General features: G+C 48.0%; 1 protein-coding gene and 1 long non-coding RNA gene across 2 annotated transcripts in view; one reads left to right on the top strand and one right to left on the bottom strand.

Annotated features, from left to right (window-relative positions):
* PHF2 (PHD finger protein 2) overlaps nucleotides 1-20,017 on the bottom strand; it is an 82,409-nt gene that overhangs the window by 42,976 nt on the left and 19,416 nt on the right.
* LOC116792282 lies at nucleotides 16,358-17,550 on the top strand. The gene is made up of 2 exons (XR_004359052.1): nucleotides 16,358-16,547; nucleotides 17,403-17,550. It is a non-coding gene; the product is annotated as an uncharacterized LOC116792282 (long non-coding RNA).

Genomic DNA, 20,017 nt, shown 5'->3' with positions numbered 1-20,017 from the left:
AGAGAAAAATATCAGATTAGAAGGAAATACCAGAAAAATTAGCAGAAAAATACCAGATTAATCAGTAGAAAATTTAAACAAACCCTGGTAGATTAGAGCCAGAGTAAGAGAATGTAGAGGATTCCTCTACCCACAAAGCTGCGTCAGCTGCTTTTGCCACTGGATTCATCTTGCTAAGCTCGGTAAAGGTATGGATTAGGCTCTCTACAAGGGCTTGAAAAGCCTATATTTAGCTAAAGCAAGGAGATGAGACCCTTGGGCACTGGATGGGAGGAGGTTTGACCAGCTGTGGCACAGGGCGATGGCTGCAGTGTGGTGGGAGCCATTGTTCTGAGAGCGAGTCAAACATCTAACAAGAACAAGGCAGAGAAGTAAAAATAACTGACCTCAAACTCCAGCGGGCCCCTAGAACACACAGTCAACTTTTCCAGCTCCAGCACAGCTTTGGAATAAGGTTTGGCCACTTACAGTTGCTTGCAGGCAGAAGCTGCTGCCCTCAATGTGCAGGAAACTGGGAGTGTGAACTGTCCAAGGGATCCCCTGACTGATCTGCCGCAGGGATCTGTAGCCAGAATATCCACCCATTCCAATCTCTGCCCCTCTTCTCAACCAGCAGAGCTTGGCTCACCAGGTACTGCCACCAGCAGGGCTGTTGGTGGCTTCCACATGGAGATTGGCACAGGAAACTGGATTTCCATAGTTAAAGCCAGACTGCCAGAGAGCCCCTCAAGACCATTCCTGCCAGGAGAGAAACAAGGGTTTCCTGCCATCTGTATTGGGTTTATGTGGCAAGATTTGGGTGTCAGGGGGCCATGACTGACCCTTGGGTTGGTCTAAGCATTTCCACCTGGGAATAAGAAACAGAAGGGGGACTGCCAGCCTTGGTTGAACCCACATCCAGTTTCTGAAGCGCCTCCTTCTCAATTTATTAGTGTGTTTTTTCTCAGAGTGGTTAATTACCAATAGAATAGAATCAAAGCATTTCTCTAGCTAAAAAAAACCAAGTCATCTACAGTGACTGAACAGTGCTGTCCTCCCCCTCAGCCCCCGAATTCCAGCACAAATGGCACTCTGTGGTTTGCATCTATTAGTTTTTTCCATGAGAACACACTGCTTTGGTCTCTCCAGCTTTTTTTCTCAGCCTCATTTGCCCAAGAGAAACACAAACAACCAAAAGACTTGAACCAAGCACTTGACTCCCTACGAGTCCAGAGGTATGGGATCAGAGCCAGTGCGGGATCCAGGTGGTGTGCTAGGGATCCAGGCAGTGTTCTCAGGATTCAGGCAGTGTGCTCAAAATCCAGGCAGGGTGCTTGGGATCCAGCAGCCTTCTTGGGATCCAGGCAGTGCACTCAGGATCCAGGCAGTGCGCTCGGGATCCAGGCAGTGCGCTCAGGATCCAGGTGGTGTGCTCAGGATCAACAGCAGCCTGCTCAGGAGCAAGATCCCACAGTGGCCCCACAACAGCATCAGTGTGAGCCCTGGGTGTGTTACCTTTGTAAGGGAAGAACTGGGAGAAGCTCCCAGTAGCACTGCTGGGTGATTACTCAGATCCGCCAGTGAGATGAAACCGGAGGTACAAGGGTCAGCAAAGGAACATTGAGGCAGAGCTGGCCAGGGACAGGCAGGGAGTGGGGGACATGGAGCAAGAGCAGGAGCAGGAAAAAGAGCAGACTGATCTGCTTCATTTCTACCAGGAGTCCAAGAATCCATTTCCAAAAGCACAGACATCCCAAACCCATGTGCTGACATCCTGGCAGGATCCTGCTCTGCTGCAGGAACTCCCAAGCTGAGGAGAGCTACACTTACACCCCGCAGTCTGTGAAGGAGATGGAGAAACTCATCCTGCTGTTTGCACAGCACAGGCACCATTCCGTGCTCGGAGGGGTGTGAGCACAGCCCAGCTGTCCCCCAGTAACATACTCAGGGCTGAATGTCTCTGACTCTGCATTATCTGCTGATGCTGCTTTTTCATCGTGTGACAGGGAAGGCGTCTGGCAGCACCAAACATGTCCCTGGGGAACGGACCATGTTCTCAAAGTGAATTAGAAGGAGAAAATTTTTCCTTGGTGAAGGATCGAATCATAGAGTCATGGAATTCTCAAGGTTGGAAAAGCCCTCAGAGATCATGGAGTCCAATCACTCCCCAGTGCTGCCAAGGCCACCACTAACCCATGTCCCCCAGTGCCACATTGACATGGCTTTTAAATCCCTCCAGGGATGGTGACTCCACCAGTGCCCTGAGCAGCCTGTGCCAGGACTGGAGAACCCTTTTGTGGGGAAATTTTCCCTAGAAAACCCTTCCCAGACATCCTGCAAAGCCCCACACTCGCTGTCCCATCGGTGTTAACGCCGTGCAGTGCCAGCTGGGAACTGGGGATGAAACTGGTGTGGAGGGCAAGGATGTGGGATGCAGGAGCAGCAGCCACTACCACCACCCACAGCTCAAGAAACCCTTCTGTCCAAACTCAGCAAAGATGGCCTAAGAGGTTAATTATTGTACATCCAGGAATGCCTTGTTGAAACAATTTAAACCGATCTAATGGTTGATTTTTAAATGGTTGTTAAGTGATTTAACTCAGGTTGAGGCAGTATAAAACTAATTTGATAACGAGATAAAAGGGAAACATTATTACCAATGTGTTTGAATTTTACAGACACTGTTGTAGGAAAAAAATAATAATAATAATGACAAGTAAAGGCTTTGATATTGCATCTGTTTAAGCTGATATCTCACCCATGTTACAGGGACTGAAAGGAGAATTAGCATATTAGAAGCTTTTGCAGTCAGAGGCTACAAATTACATTTTTATTAGAAACTCTGCCCTTTGCCACTTTAAAATGAAATTGCTTCTGTGTTCGCAGTGAAGAGATGTTCAAGCTTCAGTATTCTGACAAAGTTAACAATGATTTTTCTTACGCAGGCAACAATAATAAAAGGTGCATGAATTAAACTGTTTTTATGGCATGAATGTTCTTGGGGCCCTTGATTTGCCATCTGCAGGGAGGTGGCATTTTATGTAGTTTTGGGAGAAAAATTAATTAATTGTTCTATCAAAACCATGTCATCTCCATTATCAACCAAAGACAAGTATAGAAAAACATGAAAAAATAAAATAAACAAGCAAAAATGGGAAAGAAAATCAAATCTATGCATACAGAAATAGAGCAGAAGGAAAAATAAGCTGAGACTCCAAATCCTAAAACCAACCAAAGCCACATGCTTTATCTGCTCCTGAGGACCATTCCAAGTAGGTGAAACACAGGGTGTCCAACCAGACAATGGGATTTGGAAGAAGATGGGAATGACAGGGGCTCCCCAGGATGCTTGGCACCTGCCTGCTCCCGGGGGGAGGATGACACATCCTTCACTCTGTGCTAAATGCCAAACAGTGACCAAACAAACTGGGGTTGGATACTTTCCTTTGGGAATGCACAGGTATAGTCAACCTGCTGGATAACACAGCTCAGCATTCCTCTGGCAATAACAACTCCCTGCAAGAGCAACTGAGTGTAGCAAAGGCGTAACAGCACTTTGTGTCGTCTCCTTTCAGTTGTGGACATGTTCCAATGTACCTTCAATGAGAAGCAGGCTCTGTACAAGAAGAGCAGCTATTCCCTATGGAAATGATGGGAGTCCTCTAGCAGGTCAGCCTGAGTTTATTGCCCAAGCCAACAAAACCCAGCAGAGCAGCAAAGACACTAAGGGTTCACCAAAAGGATGGGCAAGTGCTGGCACAGCTGCCCAGGGAAGTGGTGGAGTCCCCAACCCTGGAGGGATTTAACAGACATGGGGATGTGGCACTTGGGGACATGGGTTAGTGGTGGCCTTGGCAGTGATGGGGAATGGTTGGACTCCATGATCTTTTACAACCTAAATGACTCAATGGTCTTAAAGGGCTTTTCCATCCTAAATGATTCCATAATGCTATGACCTCCAGTGGGAAGGAAGGGGCACCCTCACCCCCCTTCACAACTACATCCCTGGACTAGTTGTTACATTCTGTGTATTAAATTTGAAACCTATTTTCAACTTTTACCCCTTAATCAGAGGCATGTTGAAAGCTCAGGACATTTTATCACCATTAAAATTGACCCGTCAACTCTGATTTCACACAACCATGTGTCCCCTCTCCTTTAATAAGTCCAATTGCAAATCCCTTTTATTCCCACAAACAAACTGGTATACCAGCATTGCATTAAGCCTTGGAAAGTGGTGATGCATTTCTCACTTTTCCCCTTCCCTTCCCTTCCCTTCCCTTCCCTTCCCTTCCCTTCCCTTCCCTTCCCTTCCCTTCCCTTCCCTTCCCTTCCCTTCCCTTCCCTTCCCTTCCCTTCTCCAGCACAGAAGAAATCACTGCATTTTTATAGGTAATAAAGGTCATAATTAGTGATTAACTGGATCTCATCCTCATCCCTTAACGACTGGTATCATTCCCTGGTGTGTCATTGATCGTGTGTTGCACAATAAGGCTCTTCCTTAACAACAAGGTGTCATTTGTACTGAAGACACCTGTCCAGTTCCAGAAGCCCCCACCACCTGAACAAAGCTGTAGGTACTGCATGAAAAACAGGAGAGTGGAGAGGCTCACGCTTCACTTTTTGACACCAGGCCAACGCTAAGTGACAGCAGTTTCTTCTGTTCACATCCCGGCATCCAGAAATGCAACAGCCAACACCATGGGCACAGGAGATGTTAAAGAGAAGACAGAAGAAGGGAAAGAAGGAAGAGAGCAATGAAATGAGCTGTTCCCTGGGTTCACTTCTCCTGGGATGTTTTCCTGGTGGCTGTTACAGGGTGAACTCTGACCAGGGCTCCCCTGTGTGCTCACCAGTGCCTCCGGAGCAAACAGACAAGCCTTTTCCTAAGCAGAAGGATTTGTCTCATCTAAGCAGTCACATGTTTTCACAAAATAGGGATTTTGGAGAGCTGAAGCCTGCTGTCAGTTAGGGTTAAAGCAAAGCAGGAGCTTGGGAGTCATTTGGGAGAATGGAGAGACACATGTCAACGCCTCTTCTGGAGAATACCCAAGACCAAGGATGGCAGATGAAACCAGTGTACTGGTGTGGGCACATGGGTGAGGGCCCCCTGCATGGGACACGCTGAATTAAGGCCCAAATGAGAGACAACCCAAGCTGTACTGGACAGCCAGGATTTTATGTCACCTCCCAAATGCTCACAGAAACACAAATGTAGAGGGAAAGGCCTCCTTTGCAAACCGAGCGGCACCTGCGCAGTGCCCGTGAACAGCCCGGCAGCTTCACCAGCACACGAGCACAGAGCAGGGAAAATCCTCACTGTTCTTTGGGTTGCTTGGACTGCCTTTCATCCCAGAAAATGAGCTCACTTTTTGACTCAGTTGCCCCCTGTACTCCATAACACCAACAGCTGCCCCCGGCCTTGAGGCCTCTGTCTTATAATGAACAAACCCTCGCTCGGGGCTTTGGGGATGCTCAGCCCTGTGCAAGAGCTGGGTCGTGCCACCCACACAGAGCTCTGGCTGCAGAGGCTTCACAGAACCACACAACCTCCTGAGCTGGAAGGGACCCACAAGGATCATCCAGTCCAACTCCTGGCCCTGCACAGACACCCCAACAATCCCACCCTGTCCCTGAGAGCATTGTCCAAACTCTCCTGGAGCTCTGGCAGCCTTGGGGCTGTGCCCACTGCCCTGGGGAGCCTGGTCAGTGCCCAACCACCCTCTGGGTGAAGAATCTTTTCCTAATATCCATCCTAAACCTCCTTGGACACAGTTTGTCTGCCTGCAAATTCTCCTGTGGGTGTTTACAAATACATCTTTTCCTGGTGACATCAACCTTTTCACACATTTTCACAGTTACTTTTTTGAACTAAAATTTACATTTGTGTTTCTGTGATTCCATGATTCCAAACAGGCATAGCAATATCCATCCTGCAGTTTCCCCCTGGCCATGTGCTGTGCAAAGCAGGTGCATAGGGTGCAATTCAGCCCCCCAGTTCAGGAGAGCATGGGGGGTATCAACCCTGACCAGCCCCTGGGGGCCAGTGCCAGCCCCAGAGCAGCCCCCCAGCCAGCCTCTCCCAAGACCCATATCCAGGCTCTAATGAGAAAAAGGGTACAAACAGGGATGAACTCAGGGAGGACTTCAAAGGTTCTCCTTAATCTTCCAGTACATCTTTCCTTGAATGTCAACAGCCTGGTCACACCACCCCTTTCAGCACCCGGAGCGAGGGCTGTGCTGTCAGGGGCACAGGGTGGGATGCGTGGTCACTTCTCCCATGTTCATTATTTGGGAATTCTTTGGGGCGTGGGGATGGTGCCCGCTCTGATGTTTGCAATTTGCTGGAATTTAATAGCTTGTTACACAGCAGGTGCCTTTTCCCTTTGGAAAGAGGAAAAGAGTGACTCTGCTTGTTACAGCCCGGTTGAGAAATGTCAGTGGGGTTCAATTCCAGCCAGGAGATGCTCTCCCTGCCTTTTCATCCCAGAGCTTCAGCCCACTGTATGAGCTGCTGTCTTGGATAAACTCGGCTCTCTGGTTGGCTGAACCATATTTTGTGATTTTTTTTCCAAACTTGTGGTATGCAGCAGAGCATTCCCCTTTGGGAGAAAACAGGAATTACTTGACCTCTATAAAACTATTAGTAAAAGTGAGTGAACTCAGGACCTCACTGGAAAACATCCATTACAGCCAGTTAAGCCAGCTGTATGATGTTTTTTTAATTGCAAACATCCAAGGGACTGCAGGGATGTTGCTGGCCAGTGCAGTTGCTTGGCCCCTCTGTGTTGAAGAGAATAAGCTGCCCCATTGCTGGTGTGAAGCCCCAAACTACAACAAGAATTCCCCACTCAGGGAAATGATTGGCTGCTTGGGACACAGGGCTTGCTACTCCTATTGGAAGTGGTAACCTGCTCTGAGCTCACCAGAGAGCAAAACTCACAGGCAGAGGTTTAAAAACATGAGCTGGACACTTTTCAGAAGGAGCATCCCAAATTGCAAGGAAACCTAAAATAAAACTAAGCACAGAAACAGAATGCAGCCATTGGGAACTGAAACTGCATTGAGAGAACTACAGATTTCTGTCATCAACAACAGCCAGATTCTTCATGCCTGAGTCATACAACAAGTTTAAAAACACCAGAAACAAATCGTATTTAGCAACCGGGGCCATTATCACAGGATCTATTTCCCTGAGGTGTAATTTTGTTCCTATTACACTGAACACTAGGAATGATCCTCCTCCCCTGCTTTTTGTGAGTGGGTCAGTTGGGGTGGAATAGGCTTCCTGGTTTTTTGGAGGCATTAGACCTGACCCACTCCCTGCTGTTCTCAGTGGTTTCTGCCATCTCAACACATTACAAAGCAAAACAAAGAGTAACTTGCTTTTTACATCTTGCCATCCAGAAGGACCTGGACAAGCTCGACCAGTGGCCCATGGGAATCCCTGGCAGTTCAACAAATCAAGTGCAAGTGCTGCACCTGGGTTGGGGCAACCCCTGCTATCATTCCAGGCAGGGGGATGAACAGATTGAAAGCAGCCCTTCCAAGAAGGACCTGGGGGTGCTGGTGGGTGAGAGGCTGGACATGACCCAGCACCCAGAACCCCCCGTGCCCTGGGCTGATCCCCCAGCGTGGGCAGCAGGGCAGGGGGGGATTCTGCCCCTCTGCCCTTCAGGTGAGACTCCCCTGCAGAGCTGCTCCAGCCCTGGGGAACAGCACAGGAAAGACATGGAGCTGCTGGAGCGAGGCCAGAGGAGGCACCAAGATGATCAGAGGGATGGAGCAGCTCTGCTGGGAGTAAAGGTGAGAGAATTGGGATTGTTCAGGTTGGAAAAGAGAAGGCTTCAGGATGACCTAATTGTGGCCTTCCAGTACCTTCCAGAGCCTACAAGAAAGACGGAGAGAGACTATTTACAAGGGTCTGGAGTGACAGGACAAGGGGGAATGGCTTCACACTGAAAGAGAGTAGGTTTAGATTAGACATTTGGAAGAAATTATTTACTATAAATTTGGTGAGGCCCTGGTACAAGTTGCCCAGAGAAGCTGTGGCTGCCCCATCTCTGGGAGTGCCCAAGGCCAGGTTGGACAGGGTTTGGAACAACCTGGGCTAGTGGAAGGTGTCCCTGCCCATGGTAGGGGGTGGAAATGGATGGGCTTTAAGGTCCCTTCCAACCCAAACCACTCTGTGACTGATTCTATGGTTCTATATGGTTGTGTTCCTGTTATTCATAGGTATAAAATGCTGAACTGCTCCAGTGGCTTTGGTGCAGAAATGTCATCTTCAGCCTCTACCAAAACTCAAAATACCACAGAGAAGATTCTCCTTAACTGATGGTAAGAAGATGAGTCCCTAAAATATATTGCATGCTACACAACTGTTTGACCCTGGGGAAAAAATCGTAACTTTTCACCCCAAAAGGAGCAATAAAAAACTATATCGGGGAAAATAAAAACGGGAAAAGTTGTTTTTGTCTTGAAGTGAGCCACTGAAGAACGCTGCAGAAAGGAGGGTGATTTTTAAAAGCCCCTCTGAAGCCCCTTGGAAGCCCAGGTCTGATTTTCATTAGTGGTGCTCACACTCAAAGTCTCTGAGCCATACACGTTTGGTTGCATTTTCTTTCCTTCAACTATGTATTTAAGGTACAAGCCACATTCCAGGTGCTGGTCTAGTTTTTCTGGTCTGTTCCTGGGGCACAAAGGACAGAGAAATTGCCCTCATTGCTCAGCTGGGAATTCTACTGTGCAGGGCATGCCTGGATGCCACAGAACCAGCTTTCATACCAGGTAACTAAAGTGCTCGATAACATATCAAACTCAAGACTGATTTAGTATTCCTTTCCTAAGAACAGTTAGAGCAATGCAGGGAACCACAATCTTCACATATTTATCACAGGGAAAGAGGGCTGCAGTCATGATGAGCTGTGACCAAAACATCTCTATACCTCTGTTAATATCATATTTAGGGAATGTAATAACTTAAAGGTATTTCTGTGGAGTCCTTTACATTTTCTTGATGTCATCCATAGAGCAAATTTAAGCCTATGACATCAGGCTGGGTTTTTTTTAGATTGAAAGTCTGTTAAAAGCAAACATTGATTTCCAGGGATTCCTGGAACATGCAGAATTAGAAGACTTTTTTCTGACCCCTGGAGAAACTCAAGAAGACATGAAGCAGTGCAGGTTTTGGCCAGACAATCTCAAAAAAAAGCGGGAGAAACACAAAGCTGTTTGAATTCCAAAGAGCCCTCAGCGGTTACACCACATCAGCACATCCATTACAGCACCAACAGAGCAGCTGGAGCTCCACAGAACAGCTGGAACCTCAACCCAACTCTGAATATCCCCTCAGGGACCCAAGCTGGATGTCACAGCAGGGCTAACACGGCCCCAGTGTGGAATACAATTGACCTGCCCAAAGAACACTCAGTGATTCTCAGTGTTCTGTCCCGTTTACTTGACTACAGCTTGATGGGTGTCAATGACTTGATGGTATTACAACTTGACATGGAAAAGCCATTTTCTCACCTAACAACTATCCAGATTTAAGTATTAGCTTCATGCCAAAGTGTTCCTGGTGAACCTAATACTGTTTTGTTATGGTAGTGCTGCCTGGGATGTGAACACAAGCCAACCTGCCATCCACACCTCCCTCTGGCCTTGCAGTCTCTCCTTTTCATGCCAAGTTCTTCCTCAATGCAAGAGCCAACATCACCTCTCTCACCCAGGTGTCGACAGAACCTCCAGAAAGAGCTGAGAGCGCATTTTACAAACATCAGCTTGTGTAAGAATTCTGTTTTCCTGGTTTGCATTTAAACCTCCACCATGCTTAGGAACCACAAATCGTTACACGAGGCGTTTAGTGTCAGGGAAACTCACAGAAAACACACATTTTAGATTTATGTTTGAGACCACCCCCAGAAAAGGTATTTTTAGCTTGTAAACTAGAGGTTTTCCACAATCTGAATTAGAGAATCACAGAATCACAGAATAGTTTAGGTTGGATGGGACCTTTAAAGGCCATCTATCTATAAGACATTTGCCTACACCTTGGAGTTAAGACTTGTGTAATCATGATATACACACACTTTATGACCTGCAGAGTGTCTCCATGCTGTAGCTGAAGCCACCTGCAGGTCCTCCTGACCTGTGCAGATACTGGATGTCAAGACAACAGCTTCAACTAATGCTTCGCTGCAGAGGCTGGACCCAAATGACTCTCTGGGGTCTGTTCACATGTGCCATGCACCTTGTCCCTGTTTGTTACAGAACAAACTGCCCAGGCCACACAGCCTCCCCCACCAGACCCACCGTGTCGGGGCAGTGTCGCATCCAGGGGTGAACCTGCCCTCAGGTCTGGGCTCCTGGGGAGGGGGAACAGTCAGGTGGCTGTTGCTGCACCACAGAGCATGGGTGGGAGAAGGGGGGAAACCACAGCCTGTGGATCTCTTTGGTAAAGCTGCACCTGGAGCTTCTGCAGCTGCAGCACAGGCAGGGCCTGGAGAGCACAGGAGCCCAGCCCTGGCACTGCCCTGGGAGCCAGAACCAGCTCTGCTGGCCTTGGGCAAGCCCAGAGCTGGGATTCTGCTCCCCTAAGGAGCAATGACAAATGGTGAGCAGTGGCCAAATCACATCCTGAGAGCAAGGACTGTTTATTTAATACAAACCTCCCTCCAAACAGATAACATACTCCCAGCTGTTCCTGCTCTAGAGTAGTCCCCAAGAAGTTTACTACTTGTGTCACAGAACCACAGAATCCCAGAATGTGCTGAGTTGGAAGGGATCCACAGGGATCATCCAGTCCAGCCCCTGGCCCTGCACAGGCCCATCCCCAACAGTCACCCCCTGTGCCCCAGAGGATCAGCCAAACCCTCCTGGAGCTCTGGCAGCCTTGGGGCTGTGCCCACTGCCCTGGGGAGCCTGGGCAGTGCCCAACCAGCCTCTGGGGGAAGAACCTTTGCCTGAGATCCAACCTGAGCCTGCCCTGACACAGCTCCAGCCATTCCCTGGCTGCTGTCCCTGGTCCCCCAGAGCAGAGCTCAGTCCCTGCCCCTCCTCTGCCCCTGCCCAGGCAGTTGGAACTGCACTGAGGTCTCCCCTCAGTCTCCTCTGCTCCAGCTGAACACACCCAGTGCCCTCAGTGTCCTCCCACGGCTTCAAATCAAGGCCCTTCCCCATCTCTGTTGCTTCCTTTGGACATTCTGTTTATTTAATACAAACCTCTCTCCAGACAGACCACACACCCCCAGCTGCTCCTTCCCAAGAAGCTTTCTCCCTGTGTCACCTGAAAGCCACCACCACCCTGCTCTTAAGAAGGTGTTTCAGTGGGTTTAAAGCTCTTCTGATCTCTAAGTCCTCAGATGGCCTGAGAGGAAAGATGGATCCTTTGAGCAAACATCTTGCCTTTTGTTTTCCAAGGGCATACTGGGGTGTGTCAGGTGTCCAGGGACTCTGAAGGGACATCAGGACAGCTGGTAAAAAAATCTGATAGCCAAGTAACTTCTCACTTATTCATACAATTATTATTTATAAATCAATGCAGATCTACGTCTCATCTCTCACAGTCTGGCCAAACCAATTGGGATACATTTGACTTTGAATGTTGAACACGTTCAATGTAACTCTTCAAAATCCACCAGTCTCAGAAGTTACTCTGGAAAGTAAGGAGCTTGAAGAACCACTGCGTATCTGCAAAGGTTAAGCCCAGCTTTTGCAGCCCTGACAATAATGGAGAGTACAACTCCATCACAAGTGGGTACCAAACCAACCTGGAGCCCTGAGTGCCTGCATGGGGCTGTGGGCGGCGGTGACACCAGGGCTACTCCAGCTGACCAACCAAAAACTGCTGCTGGTGGGCTTATCTATGCTTCAGCCTAGTTGTACTGAAGCCACTCCTGAGGGACCATGCTCAAAAAAGCCTGTGCTCATGGGACACAGGTAAATTTCTAGATTTCCAAAGCCTAAACCCAGTTCCTTCCCTATAGCACCCAAGAACACAACGCCCTGGCACAGGTTGCCCAGGGAAGCTGCGGCTGCCCCATCCCTGGAAGTGTCCAAGGCCAGGTTGGATGCAGCTTGGAACAACCTGGTCTTCCAGGTCTCTTCTAACCCAAACCATACCGTGATTCTTGGATTCCATTTTACCATGAAAACAAGTTGCTCAAAGATGGCTGTTCCCTACATTGCAGGCAGCAATACATAAACACTGGGGTGCCAATCCAGGGAAACAACACTCTTTATGATGAGCAGCATGAAAAGCTTGATGTCCTGTCATATGGGTGTCCATGCTCACTTCAACATGCTACAGGTCACTGATTGCTGCTTTAGTTTTCAATATCTTCCCTCACAAAAGGTAAGAAATTCACCAAGGAAACAGGGGTGGCCTTTGCTCAGGTGTGTTTGCTGATGAATCATTTCCCTCTGCAGCCCCTGCTGACTTAGGGGTCTTTTCCAAACCCTTAGAGGTCTTCTCCAAACTTAACAATTCTGTGGTTCTATGACTCTGAAGCCCCAGCTCCATCTGGATTCAGGTCACTTCTCCAGTGCCCCTGGCTTTGCTGTTAGGAGCGGGTGGCAGTGAACTGGGTCACAGTCTCAGCTCCATCCCCTGCTGTTGGATACCCAGGCAGGTCCTTGGCTCTGCCCTCCATGAGGGAGCAAAGAGTCAGGGAGACCCAATTCTGCTTTCTGAAGACACCATAAGTAGGTCAGGCGAGGAGCAGAGATGTGATCTGGCTCTCACCCATGCTTTAAGCAAAACATGTTAATTTACAAGATGAAAATAGCCCCAAAGAGACAGGATGCCGTGTAGAAGACAAAGTATTAACATAAATAAACTCTGAAACATCCTCACTGCCCCCTTCCTGAAGCAGGAACAGAGGCAGGGATGTGTAGGAAGAATGTGAGATGTCCTTTCCTGTGGTGCACTGTCTACAAGAGGCTGCAGCACTGCCACACTATCCCAGGAACAGCACATTCCAGGGACCAAAACCATGGGAACTTACAATGCCTCACCAGAAGGTAAATTCACACAGGAATTGTAATCATTTGAGCCAATTCCTGCTCTTGCAGCCCATCCTCTTCCATGCATATGGGAGCTCAATTTGGATCTGCTTATGTCCTGTTAATAGGAAGAAACCTAAATATGGAAAAGGAAATATAAAAGGGACAAACACCCATTTTGAGCCAAGATGAACGAATGTCATGAATCCTAAGGTTGTTTTTCAAATGCACACAAATCTATCCCATGTCTTCTCACACCTGGGTGTTCTATTCTGTGTCAAATACCTTTTATCTGGGTTTCAGGGGAAGTTCTATCTACAGTCCCTTTTCTCATTGCAATATTCATGAAATTTTTCCTTAAGTTTAGCTTCTGATTAAATTGTATCACTTTATTTTATTCTATTGTATTGTATTTTATTTTAATTATTGCACTGTACTTTATTTTATTATTTCATTTTCTTTTATATTTTATTTTGATTGTTTCATTTTAAATTCACTACAAGACATTTTAGTTTCCAGAATAAAACTCTACGAACTTGACATGAATAGTGGAACTTGTCAAATTTATCCCCTATCCTCTCAGAATTTTAAACAAAATACAAAGTAAAGTCACTATCTCTTCCCCACTGGAGACACAGACACATCTGTATATGCATAAACCTACACAGTCAGACACAAAGAACATTTTCACACAACCACGGTCTTGACCGTGAATAGACTCCATGTATCCATCAGGGAATTATTATTGATTTTATCTGGGAGATGCTCAGAGACTGAGAGGAACCTCCAAGTCTGAGATCACACGTGTACTGACAGACATTGAACACTGTGACCCATCTCAGGACAGGACTGGTCACACTCACCCCAACAGGTACTGGCTGAGCTGCTGACACAACATACAGTCACAGAATATCCTGAGCTGGAAAGGACCCCCAAGGATCATCCAGTCCAACAACATTGCTGCACACACATCCCAGCAATCCCACCCTGTCCCTCAGAGCGTTGTCCAAACCCTCCTGGAGCTCTGGCAGCCTTGGGGCTGTGCCCACTGCCCTGGGGAGCCTGGGCAGTGCCCAACCAGCCTCTGGGGGAAGAACCTTTTGCTGAGATCCAACCTGAGCCTGCCCTGACACAGCTCCAGCCATTCCTTCGGGTCCTTGGGTCACCAGAGACTTGGAGCCTTCTGTAAGGGGATATTTGTGAGGGTCACAGGGGTCCCTTAGGGCTCTTAGGCTTGTACCTCACTCTCACTGCCATCACTTGAATTTCTGTAACACCAGTGAAACATTGCTCAGCATGACCAAGGTTCTTAAGGAGCCAGAGAACCATCCACCTCCCGTGCCTGTTGAAATCAACACCTATGGAAACAATCTGACAGAGTTTCTTAAAACCAGGCCATTCTATATCAGCATACAGTGAAATGACAGAAGCAGAGATGTGCATCAACCCCACTTTTGCAGATCCATCGAGACAAGCGCGATGTCTTCCTTCCATCTGTATCTTTGGGCCTTGATGAACCATTGTGATTATTTCTGAGGCTGATGAGAGGAGGTCTGGTCTTGATCCAGAAACCAAGACCAAGAAAAATGCCAAGGTCCACCTACAAGACTGGACCCTTGGAGTGGAAGGTCCTCAAAGGAAGCTGTGCTCCGGCCGGAGCGGTGCCCTTGGGCAGGTCCCTGCACCGTGGCACTGGTCCTTTCCAAACCAGATCCACTGCAGGGCCCTGAGCCAGCTACACAAATGTATGGCTGGTGATTCTGTGCTTTGCCTTGTTATAAATAGCAAGGTTTCATTTCCTTCATAGAGCTTTTGATTTGTTTCCTTTGGGAGACTCATGGGTTTTAATGGCATTAATTCCTATTTGCCAACCTTGTCCATATAAATGAGGATCTTCATTAAATGAATGTTAAGCGACGAGCACTATAATTAGGACAGATTTAAAAGGCAGTGTGTCTAAATCAGAGACTGCCCAAGATGTTCTCTTTTATATTAAGATATAATTCGAAGGAGAATTACTGCTTAGTTTGAAAGGAATTATATTTTCCAACAATCTCTTCTCACTGAGGGAATGTACAGAGCAAGGACGTACACCTTGCTTCAGAAGTGAAGCCCAGATCTCCCAATCCCTACTGCTGACAGACGATACTCTCACAAGAACAAGGGTGGGTGAAAAGTGTCAGATGGTACTTTTTTCCCTCTAATTATTTTATGTCAACTTAAAATTCTATTCAATCTCTCTGTCACATAATTTAAAATAATTAAAGACTTAGAGACTGACCCCAACACTCAGTCACACAATCCCAGCTGACTGCAATGCCTGTCATCTGGATGACATCAGAAGCAACACCTTGAAGAGATATCACCACTGCCACCACGGGGAGAATGGCTCATGCCATTTACTGCACAGTAACATATTCCCATCTGCACCCAAACCTCATCACCCTCCCGTGACACCTGGGTAATCAGAGTCAGATCCTGCTCTCAGCCACACCAGGCTCCCATATTGGTTTGGGTTGGAAGGGATCTTTAAGCCCATCCAGTTCCACCCCCTGCCATGGGCAGGGACACCTTCCACTAGCCCAGGTTGCTCCAAGCCCTGTCCAACCTGTCTTTGGACATTTCCAGGGATGGGGCAGCCGCAGCTTCTCTGGGCAACCTGTGCCAGGGCCTCCCCACCTTCACAGCCAAGAATTCCTTCCCAATATCCCATTTAACCCTGCCCTCTGGCAGTAGGAAGCCATTCCCCCTTGTCCTGTCACTTCAACTCTTTTCCAAAGTCCCTCTTCAGCTCTCTTGGAGCCCCTTTAGGCTCTGGAAGGGGCTTTAAGGTCTCCCTGAAGCCTTCGCTTTTCCAGGCTGAATACTCCAGCTTCTTCCCCTCCTCATTACTGGGTTTCCCAAAAGCAGATGGGAAATAAGCCAAGAAGAAGGGAACCAGAGAAAGAGGCAGTGGTAAAAAGCAGGAACAAAACCAAACTCAAGGAGAAAATTGCCAAAGTTTGAATTAAACCCAAAATGTCAAGAAGTCCATGAAACAAATACCACAAAAATAACCCTCCTCACAAAATCATTCTCTTAGTTTTAGTTTATTCCTTGTGTAACCCCACTGAAAGAAGCAGCACTGGTCCACAAAAGAATCTGGCCACATGTAAAAACTTTTTCCAGTCTGAGTGGCCACACTGCAGCTTCAGGGAGCCAAGAAGGGCTCATCCCAGCCTGGGAGCAGGGGAAGATGACAAAGCAGACCACACCACTGTGCAGGCTTTGCCCAGCACCCACTGCACCCCAGCCCAGGCCACTGCTGGGACAACAGAGCTCCTGCTCTCAGGGCAATCCAGCAGTCTGCAGGTGTGACGAGTGAACTGCTCTGCACGTGTTTTGTCTGTGTTGCTTTCCTCCTCTGCTCTGCTCCTTTCGCTGGTCACCTTCTGTTCTTTACATACAGTTTCTGTTTCATCTTCAACTGACGTGCAGGTGCCACCCACAACCGCCAAACACACCAGCCACGACACCCGGCCTGCTTGGCAGGACAGCACCTCTGCTCTTCTGCTACTCAGCTTGAGGTAGATACACCTGAACAGACACCTTTTGCTCTCTGCAGAAGAATTCAGACACAAACCATCATGAGTGGAGCACATCTCCGGGCTCCCCTTGCACGGCGATACCCGGCTGCAGGGTCCCTTCCCCACAGCTCATGCTGGTGGCACTCTGTGACCAACACAGCATCCCCTCCATCGAGTGACCCACACAGGACTCTTGGCCCAGTAGAATCACAGAATCATTTAGGTTGGAAAAGACTCTGAAGATCACCAAGTCCAACCATTCCCCAGCACTGCCAAGGCCACCACTAACCCATGTCCCCAGGTGCCACATCTACACATCTTTTAAATCCCTCCAGGGATGGTGACTCCACCATTGCCCTGGGCAGCTGTGCCAGGGCTGGACAACTCTTTCCATGAAAGAATTTTCCCAGTATCCAACCTAAGCCTCCCCTGCCGCAACTTGAGGCCATTTCCTCTCATCCTGTCCCTTGTTCCCTGGGAGCAGAGCCTGACACCACTCCCCCATGGCTTCCCCCTTCTGTCAGAAAGTTGTAGAGAATGAGAAGGTCCCCCCTGAGCCTCCTTTTCCCCAGGCTGAGCCCCCCCAGCTCCATCAGAGGCTCCTAATCAGGCTTGTGCTCCAGACCCTTCTAGTAGTCAAGAGAGATGCAATAACTTCAGGAACAGCAACATGACAGGAACAAGTAAGGAAAAAAGTACCTTTTAAGTAAGTAAAAAGAAGAAAAAGAACACTATGGAAGAGAAACATGGTCTTGTCTGCAATAAATATCCAGGTACTCAGGAGATCTGCATTAACATGCCTAATCATTGTCATAAAAAGACATTAAAACCTTTTGGTTTGATTCTGTCTTACAGATGATGAGCACTGCTGAGGAGAGACTTCTAATCCCCAACAGCTCTTAACACAATAGACCTCAACCCCAGCTGAAGACTAGATGCAAGACCGCCAAAAGTAAATACTGTGGATATTTGTAGGGACTCGTAAAGCTCCTCTCATGTTTCAGTTTTCAGTCTTCTCATGTTTCACGTTTTCAGATCACTCATTGTGACCTACAGTCAGCAGAGAGCACAGACCTTTGCCATGCAAGACTTTGAACTACATCCTGCTGCACACGCTGGGTTTGAGCAGAAACAACTTGTCTCCCAAGGCAGAATGGAAGCATGGGAAGACACTCAAGAAAATATTCTTGGGAAGACACTCAAGAAAATATTCTTGGGAATACACTCGAGAAAATATTCTTGTGAGAGTGAATATGCTTGAAGCATTTTGCCCTGGAATCTGAAGAGTGTTTCTCTTGTGAGTAGGGAAGGGGAGCCCAGGCCTCACTGAGGACGGGCCATTTAATGTAAGGGCAGTTGTTTCCAATGACAGTTATAGAGTGGAATCACAGCACAGTTTGAGTTGGAAGGAACCTTAAAGCACATCTTCTTTCAGCCCCAAACCCTATCTGCCCTGTCCTAAGGAAAACAGCAGCTCCATGCCCAGGAGTACGTGGCTTTGGGGGTTGTTGCCAGTGCACTCATGGACCAGCCTGACACTCACCTTACAGGCTCGATGCCCTCAGACCTGTCTCCTCACAGGACACTCCTAACAAAAGCCTCTGTCAGTAGAACAATTCCTCCTAAACTTCCTGATGGCTGAGATCTGAAAAACAAGCGGGTGGACACCGAGGATTTCCCCCTGAGGTCACTGAGAGCTCTACAGAGTAAAGGGCACTTGCAAGCTGAGTCCTGGTCCTGGGGCTTGCCTGGATGAAAACGCTGTGCTGGGTTAGTGGCCATACACCACAAAGTGGATTCACGCATAAAACTGCCCTTTACCCTTCCTCCCTCTGGCTCCCAGCTCATACCAGGCTGCACAAGCAACTCTCCAGATCCCTACAAACTATCTCTATCACCACACACACCGCAAAACTTCTCTATGGAATTAGTGCTGGGTTGATCAAAATAAATCCTTATTTATCTGCTGCACACAACCGAGGGATGGAGTGATGAAGTGCATTCTCTCACACGCACTGAGAGTCAAGTGCCACAGTAAACAAAAAATCCCAGGAATGGACTCATTTTCACATACATTTTGGAAACCACGGGCTGCATTCTGCCCAGTGCAGAAGGGGGCAGGAAAGGGAATTGTCTCGAGGAAAATAACCCTTGCATTCTTGTATAATCAACAAAATTCCATGTGCCTTAGCACTTCTTCCTCACACAACGTGTCACCTCAGCGGTTGACCACAGCTCCATGAAGAGCTCCAGGCTGCAGACTGTGGAAAAGCCACAGTCAGAGCAGCCTTGTACAAACTCAGTATAAACTTTCCTCCACAGAGAAGCGCTGTGATCCATCCTGCACGTGTTTTCACTCATAGGACACCTTCTCCCCATCACAGGTCAAACTGCTTTAGGGAAGTGTCTGCTAACAGCATGTGCCTTTTGTTCCTCAGTAAAAAAAAAAACTGTTGTCGTTGTATAAATGAAATATCACCCATCTAGGAAAAAAGGAAATGAATCAAACTGAAATAAATGAAGTTTCTAGATCACAGCAACCTACAGCTATTGCACAACCCCGGTCTTTGCCAGCATCACACTGTTATGTGGCCTACCTAGGACCAGTGTGTGCCAGCAACAAAACTGTTTCCCAAAGCTGAAGGTCAGAAACCCAAAAACCAGCAATACTTCACTGCTCAATTCCTTGAGGCCCCACAGGCCAAGGTCTCGTGGTTCAATAGAACACATCACACACATGGATGAGACCCCACAGACCAACACAGCCAGCTCCTGAGGAAGACCAGTCTGGGTGAGCCCTGGCAGCCACCAGCCCACCACAGCCACAGGCAGCACTGGGAATTTGATTTCACTCCAGCCTTTCTTTGCTGCCCCAAGGATTCAAAGACAAAAGGCATCTCTACCAGGAATGCCACTCCACCAGTGGCCGAGCAGACAGGTCACCTTCCCGGAAGAGACCCCCAGGAGAAGGGACACCAAAAGCTGTGCTAAACCCAAGACCTGAGGAGCAGAAGCCAGGTTCAGCTGCGCTGGCTCATTTCCCCCATAATGCAGCACTGTAACACACACCAGTGTGTTACTGCTTGGTGAAACACATCCCTTTTGCCCTCTGAAATTCTAGGAATTAACTTTCAAAAATAAGCGCAAACATATCAAGAAATCAGCCATCAGGTAAAACCTCTAAAAACCGACTGCAGCCTCACCACGACCCTGTCATTCCATTTCTCTTTCCAACAGCAACGTTACTGCAAATACTCCTACAGTAACACTGGCTGTTCAAGATCCACAGCCTACCAAACTACCTGTAACACTGGCTTGCTACAAACAACAGACCCCTAAGAAATTTTTAATTTTGTAACTTGTCCTCCAAAAGCCACAGCACTTGGAGCAGCTCCGCTCCCTCGCGCTGGGACCGCAGTGGGATGGGGACAGCAGGGATGTCACACACCCTGGGGACAGGTGTGCTGGTT

The sequence above is a fragment of the Chiroxiphia lanceolata genome, chromosome 11 (genome assembly GCF_009829145.1).
Source record: "Chiroxiphia lanceolata isolate bChiLan1 chromosome 11, bChiLan1.pri, whole genome shotgun sequence".
In the NCBI taxonomy this organism is placed as follows: domain Eukaryota; kingdom Metazoa; phylum Chordata; class Aves; order Passeriformes; family Pipridae; genus Chiroxiphia; species Chiroxiphia lanceolata.
Note: the sequence above shows the minus strand (reverse complement) of the source record. Positions and strands in the feature narration are given on the sequence as shown.